This window comes from Taudactylus pleione, unplaced genomic scaffold (genome assembly GCF_031769625.1).
Source record: "Taudactylus pleione unplaced genomic scaffold, aTauple2 ptg000242l, whole genome shotgun sequence".
Classification (NCBI taxonomy): domain Eukaryota; kingdom Metazoa; phylum Chordata; class Amphibia; order Anura; family Myobatrachidae; genus Taudactylus; species Taudactylus pleione.
The window spans coordinates 8,751,091-8,770,088 of record NW_028284644.1 but is presented as its reverse complement, the minus strand read 5'-3'; positions in this window follow the sequence as shown (position 1 = coordinate 8,770,088).

The following is an 18,998-nucleotide window of genomic DNA, read 5'->3' as shown; positions in this document are numbered from 1 at the left end:
CCATCGCGACCATCAACCTGGTCGGTCGCTAAAGCTGTTTGTGGTATCCCACAGCTTAGCTAGCGACCAGGAGGGCGCACTTGAAAAGTCAAGCGGCCGCCCTCATTCAGAGAGAGGGCCAATGTTTCTTCCCTTAATGAAATTCATCATGTTGGACAGTCTGAAATGGACGATGAACGATAACTACAAACGGGAGTGCGCATTTGTGATTATTGTTCATCATTATAACTCATAAACTGAATGATTTTTTCTACCGATTTAACGATAACGAAGTCGTTATTGACAAATCGTTCAAAAATCGTTATGTGTGTATGCACATTTAGAATGCTTTAAAAAATAGAAGTGTTAATAGTTTATTTTTATCAATTAAAATGCAAAGTGAATGAACAGAAGAGTCTAACTCAAATCAATATTTGGTGTGACCACCCTTTGCCAGTTTGAAACTGTTAGGAAGGAATGAGGTGTGTGTGTGTGTGTGTGTGTGTGTGTGTGTGTGTGTGTGTGTGTGTGTGTGTGTGTATATATATACACTGTATTTAAATAAATATATATATATGTTAAGTCCATCATAGATAGAATCTCATGCATAAACACCGCACATTACGCACAGTTGCGCTGCTAACATGACACTCAGTAGCGAATGCACAATATCCTGCATGCGAACGCTGTTTATTAGCTGCATGTGTGCACTTCTGCCCCAAATCAGATAAACCTAACTAGCGTCTTTTCTCATATCCCTAATACTTACATAATGCACACTCACATAAAAGGTTCCATAGCTATAAAGTAAAAGATCCAAGTTTTATTCCCTTATTACAAATACTGTGAAATATAGACTATTTTGGTATCTAAGGTTTAATAAGTGATAAGTAAGCCGTATTTGATATTATACTGATCCACAGCTTTCCGGTATCAACGGTGTGAAGATCGGAACACGCATTTGCAACTTATGGACCGTAAAGACATAAGGAACCAAAATGTAATTTTTAAAACCAACAGTCTAGATTTGCATGAGGTGGGAAAACAAAGGCAACCAGCTGTTGGAGGCTGGACTGTGGCCATTTGAATCAACTTGTAACAAATGCAGCGGCCCTGGGAACCAATGGGATCAGCAACAAACTCCTCTATTGTGTTGTCTATTTCTGGGGGGGTATAAATATGTGTGCTCTGACCCTGGGTTGCTAGTCTTCTTGCTGATTGCTGACTGACTGAGGTTTCTTGCTGATGCCGGTATCTGATCCAGAGCGCGTATGTATGACTGTATCTAGGGTCTGTATAATTCTTTGCGCTAAATTGTACTTAGATCACAGCGTGTAACTGACTGTACTTTACTTGAATAATACTTTGTGCTTTGGAACACATGTTCAAGGTCTAAAGTCTTTATTTTACTGTATGACTGCGTACTCAAATAGCGTCAATTTTAGAGGTTTATAGGCAGGGGTTAGAAGGTATAGGTAGGTGCGTATAGAGGTTGAAATTCAATATCCTTAGTTGGGGGCTCATAGTGAAGTCACGTACCTAATCACACGATATATACACGGATATCTATATCTCAGCAAAGAGTGGATAGTGGCCATAAGCAGTCTTACCTGCAACCATTCGATGCTGAGAGATCACTACCCATTATCGTGTGACCAAGAGACGCTGACTAGAATCCAGGGACAAGAGAGGAAGGAGTTTGTTTTCCTTTGTTGATAATATTTTGCGTTTAAAAGGGGTGTCGCAGTATTGCGCACGCGGCTAAGTCGCATTTTTGCGTGCAATAGGGACGCACTTTTGCGTTAGCAGCTAAGGGTACATCATACGGTTGTGTGGTGGTCGCATCATTGTGTATGCGTCTAGTCACACAATAGCGTATACGCATTTCCGGTTGTGCTGCCACGTGTTTAAACAAAGCCATTGAGTTTACATTATCAATTGTTGCTAATATCTGGGTTAACGTGTATTTTTCTGCGCTGGAAAAAAGTGTTTATCAGTGAGTATTTGTTTAGGGTGTAGCACGGGACCTAAATGTTAAGGGTATCGTAGGACCCTTAAGTGCTAGACGCAGGAGTTGGCCTAGTGACTCGGTAGCAGCTTACCGTTTACTTTACACGAAGCAGGTGTATGGGTTGTTATTTTTGTTAGGGTTCGGCCCCCAGCGTGATTATAGCGTTCAGTAATCAATGTGTGTGATCTGTTAGGCTTATTTGAACACTATAATTGAACCGCATAATTTTGGTTAGATTATGATTGTGAGCTGGTGGGAGGGTGGACGAAATCAACTGGAACACAAAGGGTACTTTGCTGCTCTCTAGCAGTTGAAAGTTAGTCAAAAAGGGATTGCTGAGCGGAAGCGGACTTTACTTCCGTAGGTGAATGGAAGCGTCTAGAAGTCCTCCATAGGGTTTGCGGATACACCCTTTTTCAAAGGCGTCCGCAGGTAAGTGAAAGTATCTTAATTGTCTTTCACCAGTTTAAATTTTTATTGAAAAACATAGGAGTTGTCCCAAGATGGGAACCACGCAAACAATAGAAATGTTAGACAATGATGTGCTGCTAATGGAAGCGCCGCTTGGATCGGCCCTTCGTATTTATGCATACTAAGTACGGTACTTATGCAATAAGGTATTGTGACGTATGGTTTAAAATAACGATGAAGAGTGTTAGACCGTTTCCCAGAATTGGTAGTTTTGATAAAGATGTATTGGATAATGTCCGGGATCACATCAGTCTGATGCGTTCTCGAGAGAAAAAAGTAAAATATTACGAATGTTTAAAATTGTGGCAGCATGAAGGGGATGCGTGGCTTAAAAATGTGCAAGCGACACAAACTAGCGTTGCAAGCGCATTGCCAGCAAATACACCCGCGGCGCTGGATTGCAATGCGTGCGAGCCGCAAAATGGCATGCACGTGCGGCAAGGTAGCATTGCGGAAGGTATTGCCAGTAGTTCACGTGCACCACCACCACCTTATGTGGATGGGGGTGCAGATACAGTCATGAAAAAATGTGAGATATGGTAAGAGCTTACCCTTGTTATCTCTATTTCTACGAAGTCCATAGGGTTCCACAGGATACCTTGGGGGTATAGGCGATGGCGGCAGACATCCAGGCACCACAGAGTTAAATTTTCAGCCTCCCAGGATGCACTGGGGTCCCTCTCCTCTACCCCGCCCCTGAGCCTCAGGCCACTCAGTTTCGTAACAAGCCATAGGCCGGAGCAGGAGCAAAAAAAAAGAGAGAGAAGACAGTCTGGAACACACAAGAATCACATTCTCACCAGAAGGAGACGGAGAAACCGGTGACCAGATCAAAACCCATCTGCAGTACAGGTGCAACAGGGCGGGAGTCCTGTGGAACCCTATGGACTTTGTAGAAATAGAGATAACAAGGGTAAGTTCTTACCATATCTCTTATTTTCTACTTCAGGGTCCATAGGGTATCCACAGGATACCTTGGGGATGTCCCAAAGCAGTATCCTTTAAGGGTGGGGACGCTCCTGTGCTGTAAGGAGAATCCACCGCCCAAAGGAAGCATCCTGAGAGGCGAAGGTATCAAAAGCATAATACCTTACAAAAATATGGACAGATGACCACGTGGCTGCCAATCACCGCTGAGGCGCCACGTCGAGCTGCCCACGAAGGACCCACAGACCTAGTGGAAGAGCTTTAATAGAGGATGGAACAGGAAGACCTGTGAATCCATCCTGCCAAAGTTAGTGTAGTGGCAGGCCAACCCTTTTTATGGAAACCAGAAATGACAAAACCGAGAGTCTGATTTCCTAAATGGACTAGTACAGTCAACTTAAATTCTTAGCACCCGTACCACAGCCAAATAGGCCTCACCAGCAGACAGGACTGGGGAAGTAAAGGTCGGTACTATAATTTCCTCATTGATGTGGAGACTAGACACCCCCACTGCCCTGTTCCTAGGAAAGATGAGAAAAAGGGAGGTCTACATGACAGAGCCTCCCATTCTGAGATCCTTCTGGCCAAATTAAGAGCCAGAAGGAATACAGTCCTAGCCGTAAGCCATTTGAAATCCACTGAGCCCAGTGGATCAAATGGCGGTCCTCAGAGAGCCCTAAGGACCACAGCCAAATCCCAAGGAGCAACAGGTGGAACAAAGGGATGCTGAATATAACTTACACCCTGCACAAAGGTGCAGACATCAGGAAGAGTAGCAATCCTACACTGAAACCATACTAACAGGGCAGAAACCTGCACATTCAGGTAAGCAAGGAGAAGACCGTTATCTAAGCCCACCTGTAGGAAAGCCAACCTCTGGATATCTGGAATACCCGAGGAGCCTAGCCTCTAGGGCGACACAACTGAAAGAAAGTATACCATACCCAATGGTAAATTCTTGCAGATAAAAGCTTCCGAGCTCTTAGCATGGACAGAGCCCCTGTTAACTATAGAGCTGGAAAAACTCCTAGACCTTAAGAGGGCAGTCTCCACCGCCACACCGTCAAGGACAGACAACCCAGGTCTGGGTATCAGCCAGGATCCTGAGACAACAGGTCCGGGCATAGAGGCAACAGCTTCGGAGTGTTAACTGAGAGGCTCTGAAGATCTGAGTAATAGTGCCATCTGGCCCACGCTAGAGCTATCAGCAGGAGCGTGCCTCCTTCTTGCTATTACTGGAGGAAGAAGGGATAACGGAGGGACGAGGTACACAACTTGGAAGGTCCACTGGACCTACCTACGTCTATCAGAAGAGTCTCATCTCTGAAAGGCTCCACTTGTTCACCAGAAGATTGAACACCTCCTGATAAAGAGGACATTTCCCTGAATGCACGTCTTGATGGCTGAGAAAGCCTGCTTTCCATCTGAGGATTCCTGAATGAACACTGCCGATGATGGCAAGGATATAGCCTTCCACCCAAGCCAGAATTCGTGACACCACTGTTAGTATCGCCTGACTTCGGGAACCTCCTAAGTGGTTTACATAAGCCATCATGATGGCGTTGTCAGACTGTACCTGCACGGTATTTCCGTGGAGGACCTATCCTGCATGCTGGAGAACCTTGAATACTGCTCAGAGTTCACAGATGTTTATGGGAAGCGCAAAAACTACTGGTGTCCACCTGCCCTGGAACAAGTGTGGACCCGTCACTGCTTCCCAGCCACGGATACTGGCGTCCGTCGTCAGAAGGACCCTGTCCGCAATCCCAAAGAGGGTGCCCCTTGTTTAGGTGAGCTTTTCGCAGCCACCAGGCCAGACAGAGACAAACCTCCGGGGAAAGCCTATTGACTTTATCCTATGGGGCAACCCATCCCATCCAGAGAGGATCAAGTTTTTCAGAGGTTTAGAGTGAAGCTGTGTACTCTCCACCATGTCGAACAGCGAACCCTGGAACCCAGGAACCACATTGCCAAGTGATAAGACACTCTGCAGGCAACTGCGTACCTTTGCCTGTAATGCAGAGATCTTTTCCTCAATCACAAAGATCCTACGATGTTGGGATATGGATCATCCTCTGTGAAGAATCAGAGAGGACCATTTTCAGTTTATCAGTCAGCCCTAACGTAGCAACACAGATATTGTCCGTTGCATATGGCACTGAAGTATCTCTGGAGACTGTGGTAACAACAGGAGGTCAACTGGATAGGGTAACAAGCGGACCCCCTGCATCCGCAGGTGGGCTGCCATAACTGCCATGACCCTGGTAAACCGTGAGGTGCGGAGGCCAAACCAAGGGGCAATGCCAGAAACTGGAAATGCTTATCGACCACTGCAAACCTGAGGAAAACACTGGTGTGCTAAGAAAAGAGGGATATTCAGGTAGTCACCCTGAATACATCCGACACCACAAAATTCCCAGGCTCCATTGAATAATGGAATGCACGGTCCCCCTCCCGAACCGAGGAACCCTTAAGAATTTGTTGAAGGATTCGAGGTTGAGAATGTCCTGGTAAGACCCATTGGGTGTCTGTACCAGAAAGGATGGAGGAATACCTCGTTCCCCTTTGGGGCAACGGAATAGGTACTATAACTCCTGCCTGGAGCATAGAGTGTAACACCCTCAGAAATTACAGGGCCTTGTCCTGAATTGACAAAAGACCTGTAACGAAAAACCGTCTGGGAGGCTTTTACCAGGAGGAGAGGACATACCTTTAAGAAAATACTTCTCTTACCCCAGTGTCCATGGTGGCCAGACACCAGCACTGGGCGAACTGGAGAAGCCGGCCTCCAACTCTGGGTTCTCCCGAGAGGAGGCCCATCCCGTGAGACTGAAGGCTTATAGTCCAACTTGGGAGTAGGACATCTTGTACTCCAAGCCTGTTCTTATGGCTGAACAGATTTCCTGGCTACTGACTGTCTTAGAAAGCTGTATTTTAGACTTACCCTGGCCTCACAGGGCCGAAAAAACAAAGCCCCAGACCCTGATGGGACTGTAGCCGATGGCAGACACACAGACTGCTGCTGCCTGCGGGGCCACAATTGCGTCCAGACGAGGGCCAAACAGGACTTGTCCTGTAAAAGGCAAAGCATTCCAAATGAAATCTGCGTCCGCTTTCCAAGAGCGCAACCACAGGGAGCGGCAAGCCGCTACTGCTGCCGAGGAGATTCTGGAAAGGAGTAGGCTATATGTAAGACTGTCTCATTATGAACATGGCAAAGTCTCTGAGAATTTGCCACTATCCACCTGCTCTGCTGGAGAGTCAGTGTGCAGAGATCCAGTTACCTACTCAGCGCTCCATGGCTCTGGCCCCCCAGCACACGGCCATAGCTGGCCTGGAAGCCCCTCCAGCAAGGGAATATTGGATTTTAGATATATTTGCACCTTGCAATCTGGAACCTCCTTCAAAGAGGACCTGGAGGGCATGGGCAACGTAGCACTCCTCACTAGACGTGTAACATGAGAATATACCCGTAAAGGTAACTCCCATTCGGAAATTTAATTATCCGCAAAAGGGGTATGCAAAAAGTCAACCGTTTTTGAGGCTGGAACCGCTTACCCAGATTTTCCACGCCTCCTCTAAATGATCCACCTGACCAGATAGAGGAATTACAGTGGCAACACCCTTATCCTTAAAGAAGGCATATTTGGATTTAGCCACGGGGGATATGTAATAACCAAAGCCGCACGGACTGCCCGTATAAGGCCAGGTGTATAGACTTTAGACCCAGACTACGCCTCCTTTGCACTAAGGGGCTCGTGTCTGAAAAAGTCAATAATGTCACCATCATCAGATGTCATGCCTTTACCCGTCTGAGACCCGAAAGGCCGTTTAGAAGGCCGAAATGGTGACTCCCCCTGTAAAACGTCCATCAGGTGCTATACCATTTGGACAATAAATTCACCCACACAGGCTCCTGCGAGACTTGGGGGGGCGAAAACAGGATACACTGGGGTACCATCAACTGTCCAGAGACCCCTGCATGTGATGAGACCACCACAGGCTGCGATAACCCCAAAGGGGAAATGCAGGGGGCGTTGCCCACAAGGGCTGTAAGCATCTTAGCCAGCCGAGGGTGGTCCCCTTTATTGTGCAGGCACAGTGACAGAAATGGGGTGTGATATATAATACAACATGCCCTCCATAAACCCTCAGCGTCTTTATATCCCTCCGCTAACTGCACTTGATATCAGTACATTATAGCTGGAAGAGGATATCCTCGTTCACTTTCAGACATGAGGAATGTGAACGGAGCGTATGTGACCTCCCACACAGAAAAACCACGTTTACTGTGAGGTAATAAACACCCTGCAACACTGCACCGCAACGGCTGTAGCAGAAGAACAGGGATAGGAGAAAGGCTGACAGTCAAAAATGAAAGTACAGGCAAACAGCGCTAGCATTAAAGTCACATACAATGCACAGATAATATCCTGCATTACAAACACTGCGATCAACTACACAGACCAGAGCCTGGTAGGAAGCAGTGCTGCATACACTGACCTTAATTGAAGGAGAGGTATGCGGAGGACCCGGACCACAATGGCATCTGTTTCAGCTTCCAGCAGGTTTTGCCATCCCCAGCATATGTAGTGAGAAAATGGCCACCAAGGAGCAGAGAGAAGGCAGGGCCCGGGGGAGGAGCGCTGACAGCCCGCTCAGACCGCTGTGGAATGGCACTGTGCAGCGGGGGAGACGCTGGCTGTGAGACAGGGAAGGCATTCTCCCCTGGCCTGCTATTAACCCCTGGGACGCCGCGCTGTACCGCACATGCTGCGGCCCGCTGTCCCTGGTGGTCTAGTGGAAGGTGCAGGATCAGTACCTGGCCCCACGTGCAGCCGGTCCCCAGGGAGCCCCCTGCCTGGGAACCAAACAGGACTGTGTTACCGGCGGGTGCCCACCGCGGGACCCCGCCGCTTACCTTGTTCCCTGTGCATCCAGCCACAGTCCAGGTAGCCGGGGTCACCGCTAGCTGTGACCCCAGCTACCTACCAGCATCCCCGGATCGGTACCGGCGGGGTGTAGGAGTGACAGCATGGATGTCAATACTGAGAGCACTCTAGTTGTGCAGCCACAGCTGCGAAGAAATATTCAGGGGCCTTAAAAAGACCCCCCTCTGTACGGTGCGACTGGTCCGGCCAGGCACCGACGAAAACTGAGTGGCCTGAGGCTCGGGGGCGGGGTATAGGAGAGGGACCCCAGTGCATCCTGGGAGGCTGAAAATTTAACTCTGTGGTGCCTGGATGTCTGCCACCATCGCCTATACCCCCAAGGTATCCTGTGGATACCCTATGGACCCTGAAGTAGAAAAAAACTCATAAAAATGTAACAAGCAACTTGTACCCTCTCTTAAGTAACCATAAAGAAAATGTTTATGATGTGGATGATGAGCCTATTGTTATGTCTGCCGTTTCCCATGCTGTGCACATGTTAGATGCGACACCACGACAAGCTCAAGTGGTGCCACCATCTCCATCTGTAACAGCACGGGAAGTGTTAAACTCCTCTGCGCCCGTGGAGGAAGTTGTTAATACTATACGTTGCAGCAACAGATTAAACCCCCAGCCAGGTAATAAGGTCAAAGGTAGCACTGCGGCCAGTCTGCATCCCATTCGGACAATCACTGTTCCAAATGGGAATGCGGACGCGAACGGAGTTGTACCTACAAGGGATGTGGTAATGCATTGTCCTTGGACAAGAGCAGAGCTAAATTCAATCATAAATGATTTCCTCGATCCCAAAAAGGAATTAGCCAAATGTCAAAGATTTTTGAGAAATTTGGGTAGTTCTCATGAGCCCACCAATAAAGATTGGTGGGTGGTGTTAAGGGCCTGTCTACCACGCAATATCGACGTGACAAAATTTATCACGGATTGTGTATTGGATGGTGACGTTCCTTTAACAGACCAAGTAAACCAAGGTAATATTTCCCGCATTTGGGTATATATTTTCCAGTAGTAGTTAACTGGAACAAAATTTTCACCATAAAACAAAAAGAGAGTGAATCTGCAGAAGATTATTGTGACCGGACTCTGCAGGCTCTGACCCAGTACACTGGGTTAGAGGATATTCAAGATAGCATTCACCACAGGGGAATGATTGTCACCATACTCATGGATGGCCTTAAAAAGAACCTAAAAACCCAGGTTCAGACCTCACAGCCTGGCTGGAGGGGAGTCACAATAGATACCCTCATAGAATCCGCCATAGAACATGAGAAAAACATCTCAAAGAAGAGAGAGACACACAGCGAGAAACTAATGGCTGTCAGTACTCAAGCTCTGGAAGGAATGACGGTAACATCACAGCCAGCAGACACACCTGCACCCACACCTGCACTTGAACAGTTATTTGCCCTCACTAATCCTACACCACAGCAAACACAGCCTTATCCCACTTATCCTACACAACCACAAGTCCCATACTACCCACAAGCTCCATACCTCCCACAATATCCTTTTCCTCAATATCCTTACCCATACCCACCACCTTTCTCTCCTGCTCAACCCACACAACAATCCTTCCCATGGAAGTGTTTTAATTGCAACCAGCCAGGACACATAAGTAAGAGCTGCATGGCAAAGAGGGTAGGACCCCCAAACCAGGGAGTACCTGGATATCCCCATAAGGGATATGCAGAGAGACCAGCAAATGTCCAACAGGCACCGGCTCCAATTGTGGCCGTTAATGCTTTATTGCAGAGTGAGAGCCAATGCTAGGAGTTGGGTCATACTTGTGGTCTGCAGATAGACAGGTTGACGGGAAGTACTAGGGAAAAACTGGTAATGGTAACTGATGTAACTGATACCCAATCTCTGTTCTGCTTTCTTCCCTGTGTCCTAACACCCTGACTGTCAGTATTTTTCTTTTCCCACTTAGGGGGAGGTGTACACTACACATGGACACGAGTGTCCCATGGGTTCATAGACAACCCCAGCATCTTCTCCCAGGCTTTATATGACTGTTTACAATCTTTTCAACCTGCCAATGGATCTGTTCTAATGTAAAATGTCGACGATTTATTGTTGTATTTAGGTCATGTTTAAATGATATTAAACTGTTGTGCTTTATCTCTCACACACAGGACACAAGGTCGCTAAGGACAAACGGCAGCCATGCCAGGCTAAGGTCAAATACTCGGAATACTGTCCAACCCAGGGGCCCAGGCAATATTTAGAGCAGCAGATATTGATAACAGAATTTAAATTGCAGGAATGTGTGTACAAATACAGTATCCCTAGAATAATTGAATATAGGAGGGATACTCATTTCACAAGTAATGTCTTCTATAACCTGTGTAAGGTGATGGGTATTAATATCAAGATCATCCCAGACCATCTGTCTACCTGTCCCCCTTTGAAATACTGTTTAACAGGCAGTCTCATGTGAAAATATGATAATGAGGTTACTGTGCAGTGTCTCACGAAGATGAGTAAGAATAACTGAAATTGAAAATATTAACTAACATGACTGAAGCAAACTCTCATGATGTTAAACCTGGAGAATCCGTTATGATCCAATAATTTCCTATGTTCAGGTCCTGACTGATCGGTGGAAAGGTCCGTATCTGATGTTGTTGACAAAGTACCACATCCTCAAAGGGTGGCCGGGGAAGATACGTGGGTCCATTCCACTCACTACAGGGAGGCTAACCAACCGGTGGAGATACAAGGCGTAGACGAGGCCGATAACGTGGACCTGTCGATTGCGAGCTTGTGCCGGGAGGATTAAAAAGGTGACAATGAGAAACCTGAGCTAAAAGAAAACTGTAGTTCAGTGTTGCAGCAAGGGATTGTTCTGCTGTGTTCATGTTTGTATTCTTCTTCCAGAGTTCCCATCATCTTGGTTTGTTTGGGGATACCCAGTTTCTGTGATGGAGGACTGATAGAGGAGATGGGAGCTGATGGCAGTGCTGATGGAGTGGAGTCAGGAGGAGGAGTGCTATGCCAAATCAGGGGAGTGTCTGACCAATCTTAGTACCGTAATTGTTATGTTACTTGGGAAGACTACTTCCAGAAATTATGACCCTTACACATGGTGAAATTCTTGGCATTCATAAAAACACACCATCACCATATCTTCACACACAGTATGAACACAGAGACCAGAGAAATATGATACCTGGTGATATGCATAAAGCCACTCAGTTAAGTAGTGAGACAACTGGCTTTCAAGTTTTAGCTGCATTGGATCCCACCAGGATCGCTCGGGGTACGCAAAATTTTAGATATATCCAAGATCTTGCTAAACTGATAGATAATATCACCGAGATGTATGATGACACCTTCAGGTATACAGGTAGGGAATTGCAAGCGTATAAGAAAGAACTGGTGCAACACAGACTAGTGCTAAATTATTTAACAGCTGTCACTGAAGGGTATTGCGTAACTTTGGCCACCCAGTTTGGAGTAAAGTGCTGCACATATATTACTGATAACACCAGTGACCCCAAGGAGGTGATAGACCGGAAGATGGATGAAATTCTGCAGCTAAAATGGGAATTTCGGAAGAACCATAACGCTTCAGTGGCTGAAGTAGAGGAAAAGGTAGAGGAATGGGTGTCATGGTTGAACCCCATGAAGTGGTTCTCAGGTCTAGGGGAGTGGGTCCAGGAAATGATCGCAAGCATAGGTAAACTCCTGATCCTTATATTGGTTGTCATCATAGTAATTGGCATATGTGTCAAGTGTGTTCCTAATGTGTTGAAGTGTGGAAAATTTAAAAATAAGGTAACACGAAGGAACGAAATTATGATGGTGGTCAGGAATGACAATATGAATACTGAGGTAAATGTAGAACTGCATTACAACCCTGAACTAGAAATACCATCATATAATGTATTATATTTAGATGTGCATAAAAAGTATTATCAAAATGTTATTTTAAAAACACCTCAAATAATGTAAGTCCCTAATTCCCAATCAAAACTTCCTTTATAGGACTGGTGCATCCTCACATCTTTCACATGATCTCCCAAGGTCCGTGGTGTGCGTATAATGGTAGTTTTATGTCCCCTCCTAGAGACACATTATTGATGGATTAAGAACCACCTTGTGCAATCCCCTAATAACATTAAGTAATATATAAATGTATGCCTAAAATTAATTTTAACATCAGGATGTGATAGCATGTTGTTCGCTATCAAAGGGTGGACTGTCAAAGCTGGATTAGTGGCTGAGATGGAATCAGCGTAAAAATTAGCGTGCACGATGCCATCTTGCGAATGGCAGCTAGACTCCATTTTAGAAACAAGAATCTGCAAGACGTCATTTTGTGACCAGCGCCATTTTAAGCTACAACTCACGAGCTAAGTACAGATGGCAATGTTTTTGATAATCTTTTTAGAAGCCATGACAGGCACATTCTGGAGACAACCTTGCATAGAGAAATATACCAAAAATATACCAAAAACAACTAGAAAAACAGCCTCCTGAGAAAAGTAAATAGAATAGACAATACACCAGAATACTGTGTTTTACATACAAATTGGGAATCCCTGTATATAGACAAGTATAGTTGTGGCAATTGTAATATAACCCAGACATTGATCTACACAATTGAATTTGTCTGAATCCTAAGCAGGTTTTAGTCTCACTCCCAGACAGAATGGGTCCCAGCTCCACAGCTGGGGGTAACACATTTGCATTGCAGTGTGAAACTGTTAGGAAGGAATGAGATATGTGTGTGTATGTATATATATATATATATATATATAAAGTCCATCATAGATAGAATCTCATGCATAAACACCGCACATTACGCACAGTTGCGCTGCTAACATGACGCTCAGTAGCGAATGCACAATATCCTGCATGCAAACGCTGTTTATTAGCTGCATGTGTGCACATCTGCCCCAAATCAGATAAACCTAACTAGCGTCTTTTCTCATATCCCTAATACTTACATAATGCACACTTACACAAAAGGTTCCATAGCTATAAAGTAAAAGATCCAAGTTTTATTCACTTATTACAAATGCTGTGAAATAAAGACTATTTTGGTATCTAAGGTTTAATACGTAATAAGTAAGCAGTGTTTGATATTATACTGATCGGCACTTTATCCACAGCTTTCCGGTATCAACAGTGTGAAGATCGGAACATGTGTTCGCAACTTATGGACCGTAAAGACATAAAGAACCAAAATGTACTTTGTAAAACCAACAGTCTAGATTTGCATGAGGTGGGAAAACGAAGGCAAACCAGCTGTTGGAGGCTGGACTGTGGCCATTTGAATCAACCTGTTAAATGCACTGTTACAAATGCACCCGCACTGGGAACCAATGGGATCAGCAACAAACTCCTCTATTGTGTTGTCTATTTCTGGGGGGGTATAAATATGTGTGCTCTGACCCTGGGTTGCTAGTCTTCTTGCTGATTGCTGATTGACGGAGGTTTCTTGCTGATGCCGGTATCTGATCCAGAGCGCGTATGTATGACTGTATCTAGGGTCTGTATAATTCTTTGCGCTAAATTGTACTTAGATCACAGCGTGTAACTGACTGTACTTTACTTGAATAATACTTTGTGCTTTGGAACACATGTTCAAGGTCTAAAGTCTTTATTTTACTGTATGACTGCGTACTCAAATAGCGTCAATTTTAGAGGTTTATAGGCAGGGGTTAGAAGGTATAGGTAGGTGCGTATAGAGGTTGAAATTCAATATCCTTAGTTGGGGGCTCATAGTGAAGTCACGTACCTAATCACACGATATATACACGGATATCTATATCTCAGCAAACGGTGGATAGTGGCCACAAGCAGTCTTACCTGCAACCATTCAATGCTGAGAGATCACTACCCGTTATCGTGTGACCAAGAGACGCTGACTAGAATCCAGGGACAAGAGAGGAAGAAGTTTGTTTTCCTTTGTTGATAATATTTTGCGTTTAAAAGGGGTGTCGCAGTATTGCGCAAGCAGCTAAGTCGCATTTTTACACGCAATAGGGACGCACTTTTGCGTACACAGCTAAGGGTACGTCATACGGTTGTGTGGTGGTCGCATCATTGTGTATGCGACTAGTCGCACAATAGCGTATACGCATTTCCGGTTGTGCTGCCACGTGTTTAAACAAAGCCATTGAGTTTACATTATCGATTGTTGCTAATATCTGGGTTAACGTGTATTTTTCTGTGCAGGAAAAAAGTGTTTATCAGTGAGTATTTGTTTAGGGTGTAACACGGGACCTAAATGTTAAGGGTATCGTAGGACCCTTAAGTGCTAGGCGCAGGAGTTGGCCTAGTGACTCGGTAGCAGCTTACCGTTTACTTTACACAAAGCAGGTGTATGGGTTGTTATTTTTGTTAGGGTTTGGCCCCCAGCGTAATTATAGCGTTCAGTAATCAATGTGTGTGATCTGTTAGGCTTATTTGAACACTATAATTGAACCGCATAATTTTGGTTAGATTATGATTGTGAGCTGGTGGTAGGGTGGACGAAATCAACTGGAACACAAACAGGGGTATTCAATATGAAACGTTAACTTCACTGCCGAAGTTTACGTTTCATATCGGAGTTTTTTTCTGCGTTAAAGTATCGGGCGCGCTCCCGCGTATCCCTGTATTCAATTTGAAATCTTCGAAAACGGGAACCTCCGATGTTGGATTTGCGTAAAGTTACGATTTTTTTCCGTAAAAAATTTGTAAGACCCCCCCCTAAAGTTGTAAAATCATGGGGGATCACTATGGGTACCACCGTTTTAGCCTTTAAATGAAAGTCTGGGATTTAAATAGCCGCAGCAGGTGTTTTTTTCCCCGACATTGAAGAAGTGTTGCAGAAAAGCACTTAGGTTATTTTTTTAGTTTTTTTAAGTGGTCCCATCAAATTTGGGGTACATGAAAATGGGTACTAGCATATTTTGATGTCCCTAAAGTAAGTTTTTAAAAATTCTGCATTTGTGCACCTGCCGCTATAAATCTATTCTAGAAAACACCTGCCACATACTTGCAGAATAGCCCTGAACCTATTTCCCTATTGTTAAACAATTTTTTCCCATTTTTTTTTTCACCCCAATTTTTAAATTAATTTTTTGGGGGTGTCCCTATTTTTTTTTTAAACTCAAATTTATTTTTTTATGGGTGTCCCGCTTTTTTGTAGGACATTTTTTTTTAACATTTCCTTTTAAGGGGACATTCCCAAAACTACAGGCTATTTTTTATAAGCCTACACCCCCAAACCCCTATCCCTGTTTTTCAAAAAATGACCCTTGAGCCCATTTAAGGAAAAAAACGTGAATTTTCGGGAAATATGCCTGGGACCCCCTAAAGATGTCCTGACATGGGGTATCACTATGAGTAACCCCGTTTTTGCCTGCTTAAGAAAGTCGGGTTTTTAAATAGCTTTGCAAGGTGTTTTTCCCCACACACCGTGCCCAGTATAAGTTTATTACACGCACCTACCCATTCACACATACTTACCTATACCAGATGTTCGGTCCCCTTGTCAAGTAGAGAGATGTATGGTAGCTGTCCCTGCAAGAAAGATTTTATACTCGCCTACAGCCAGCGCTGGTCTCCGCAGTAATCCATGGGTGTTTTAAAACAAAAAAACGAGTTATCCGATCCACGCTACAAGCTATGTGTATGTGTGTTGTCACACATACACATAGCTCCCAAATGGCCGCTGCCGGGACTTCACGGGGCATTGCAGTCCCATCAGCCAATCAGCGGCAGCGCTCACTGTAGAGCGCCCGCTGATTGGCTCCGTTAACTGACAGTTCCCACGTGGGCTGACTCACCCACGTGGGAACTGTCAGTTGCCGGAGCCTATCAGTGTTCCCCGTATTTTTAGAAACCACCACTGGCTGGCAAGCATGGGGCTGGTTTGGCTTTTGGGGGGGACCTTATGTAATTTTTTTTCTAAATTTTTACACATTTTTTTAACAGGTTAACAAAAACGGGAATTTTTGGGAAATATTCTAGGGACCCTCCTAATGATGTCTAGACATGGGGGATCACTATGGTTACCCCCATTTTTAACTCCTGAAGGAAGTCGGGCTTTCTAATAGCCGCGGCAAGTGCATAAATGCGACTTTGAAGAAAGTGGTGCAGAAGAGCATTTAGAATTTTTTGGGGGGGAAAATAACTATGCCCAGCAAATTTGGGGTACTTGAAAATGGGGGTCAGCATATTTTAAAGTTGCTAAACAGACTTCGTGAAATCGTGAAAAACCCACTTGCGCAAGGAGCTGCAATGAAAAAAACACCTGGGGCATACTTGGGGAACCCCCCCAGAGTCAAGTTCGCTATTTTTTAACTTTGTTCCCCAACTTTTTTTTTTTTGGCCCCCAAATTCAAAGTGCATTTTTTGGGGTGTCCCGATTTTTTTTTTTTTTTGACACAGATCATTTCAAGGGGTCATTCTGAAGGGTGCAGGCTATTTTTTAAGCCTGCACCCCTAAACCCCAATTCTGCACTTTTTTTCGACACCTATTCAATGGTGAAAACTTATCCCGTTTTTTAACTTCGACTTTTCAAAAATGCGATAAGTCTTTGATATTGAATACAGTGTAAAAGTCAAACCTGCAATAATGACGTCATACCTCCGATATTAACGCAAAAACTGAATTATCGCACCCATATTGAATACCCCTGAAGGTCTTTATTTTACTGTATGACTGCGTACGCAAATACCGTCAATTTTAGAGGTTTAAAGGCAGGGTTTAGAAGGTATAGGTAGGTGCATATAGAGGTTGAAATTCAATATCCTTACCTTCAAAACAGCATCAATTCTTCTGGGTGTGGTACCCCCAAGTTTGTTCCCAAATAGGGGTCCCCCAATATATTTTTTTATGTATGTACACATAGATATACTGCAGCCCCATTCCATTTAATAGGCAGGTATAGTGAACTTTGACTGACCTTGCTCTCCCTGAACCCCACTGAGCATGTGCAGACAGGGAGGTAGAAAGTGCACCTTGGTCAGCGACCCCTTTTAGGAGGGAAAATCCTGCCCCATTGATTGGTAGCCTGGGTGTCCAGGCAGAGATCTCTGTAGGCGGCCTGTTGCTGAGTCCCCTCTGTCCACTCATAGATGCCGGACAGACAGGGAGGAGAGTGAGGGAAAGTTTATATAATACCCTCCTCAGGCTGTCAGTGCTGAGTCTGGGGAGAATTTCTGAAGAATGATAGTCTGTGAGGAGTCTGTGAGGAATTTCTGGAAAAGGAGTCAGGGAGGATTTGTCTGTGGAGTGCCCCTGGATTTATAAAATAGGGGTACAGAAACCCCTCTCATTTACCCTGGATTACAAATACTGCAACTGGTATGCTGTCTGTAAGGAATCAGTGGACTGCCCTTGTAAAAATAAGGATGCTATAACTTTAATGTTGCCCTGGATTACAATTACCAGACTTCACATTAGCCCGGAAGGCTACCTGTCGAATCTTCCAGGGGTGGGGCTCTGATGCTGGATGTGTGTCCCTGGAGGATGGGGATTTGCATAGAGCACCCTGCTTTGGAAGAAGCCCCCTCTGAATATAGGACTGCCTCCCTAAGTGCCTGTTATCAGGAGTCACTGCATATGGTAGTCTGCGCATGCTGGGAGAGAAAATGAGCTAACTGGGAAGGAGGTCTCCGCTCCATCATCGCGGATGAAGCCCCAGCTGAGGAAAAGGTCCCGCCAGTGACGAAAACCCTGCTGGCACCCGCACAGGCAGAAGAAAAGACAGCCCCAGAGGAAGAGTGCTTCAGGACCCCTCCTGCTGCTATGTGTTTGCTGGACAGAGCCCCTGTGGAAAGGGATTTTTGCACCTGTTGCTCCTTGTAAAATACCTGCTGGAGGTCTGCAGCTGGGAGCTCTGGTGCGGTGCCTAGCATCCCAGAGTTGCCCTGTACATCATGAGAGGCTGAACAGCCACTGCCAGGGGTGAGATCCTACCAAAACCTCCCTATACTCTGTCGCTCCACAGCTCCTATCTTCCCTCCATTAAGGCCCTGCCCCTCTGTACACCTATCCTATCTGGGTCCGCTGGGTCTATTGCATTATCCTTTACCTTGTGGCTAACCATGATTAGGCTGGGAGACTAGGTTTTGTGTAAAAGCTGGGACTGGGGAGTTAGTCTCCCACACAACTGGGTATAGAAAGGGGTCATAGTGTTTTAAATTAGGTAAAGTGTGTGTGTAGTGATGAAATAGGGGGGAAGTAAAAGATAGGTCACCCCCTCTTTTCCCCAAGAGTTGCATTGGTGGTCATTTTCTTTCCTGTGAACCTCTGACTCCTGTCCAGGAGGGGACGTGCCTTATGGGTGTCGGCTCATGTCCGATGCCACTGTGGGTGATGTACAAAGTATTTTATGTCTAGCTTTAAAGTAAATGTAATGTCATGTGCTGTTTACTGTTTGACTCATGTGTTAGCTAAAGTGGTTGATAGTGGTCCTCCGTGGCCCTTTATCTGTTATAGCACAGTGTAAAGCTGCTCACTGTGTTATTATGGTAAATGCTGACTAATATTTTGCTTGTATGAAATATTTAAATCTTTACTGATATTGGGGTTAATGTAAATTGTCTTATACACTGCTTGACCCGGTATCCATTTCAAAGTCCTTTCATGCTGATGTAATTTATATTACTTGTGCTGTCATCTCATTAGCAAAAGGTGCATGCTTACTGTGAAT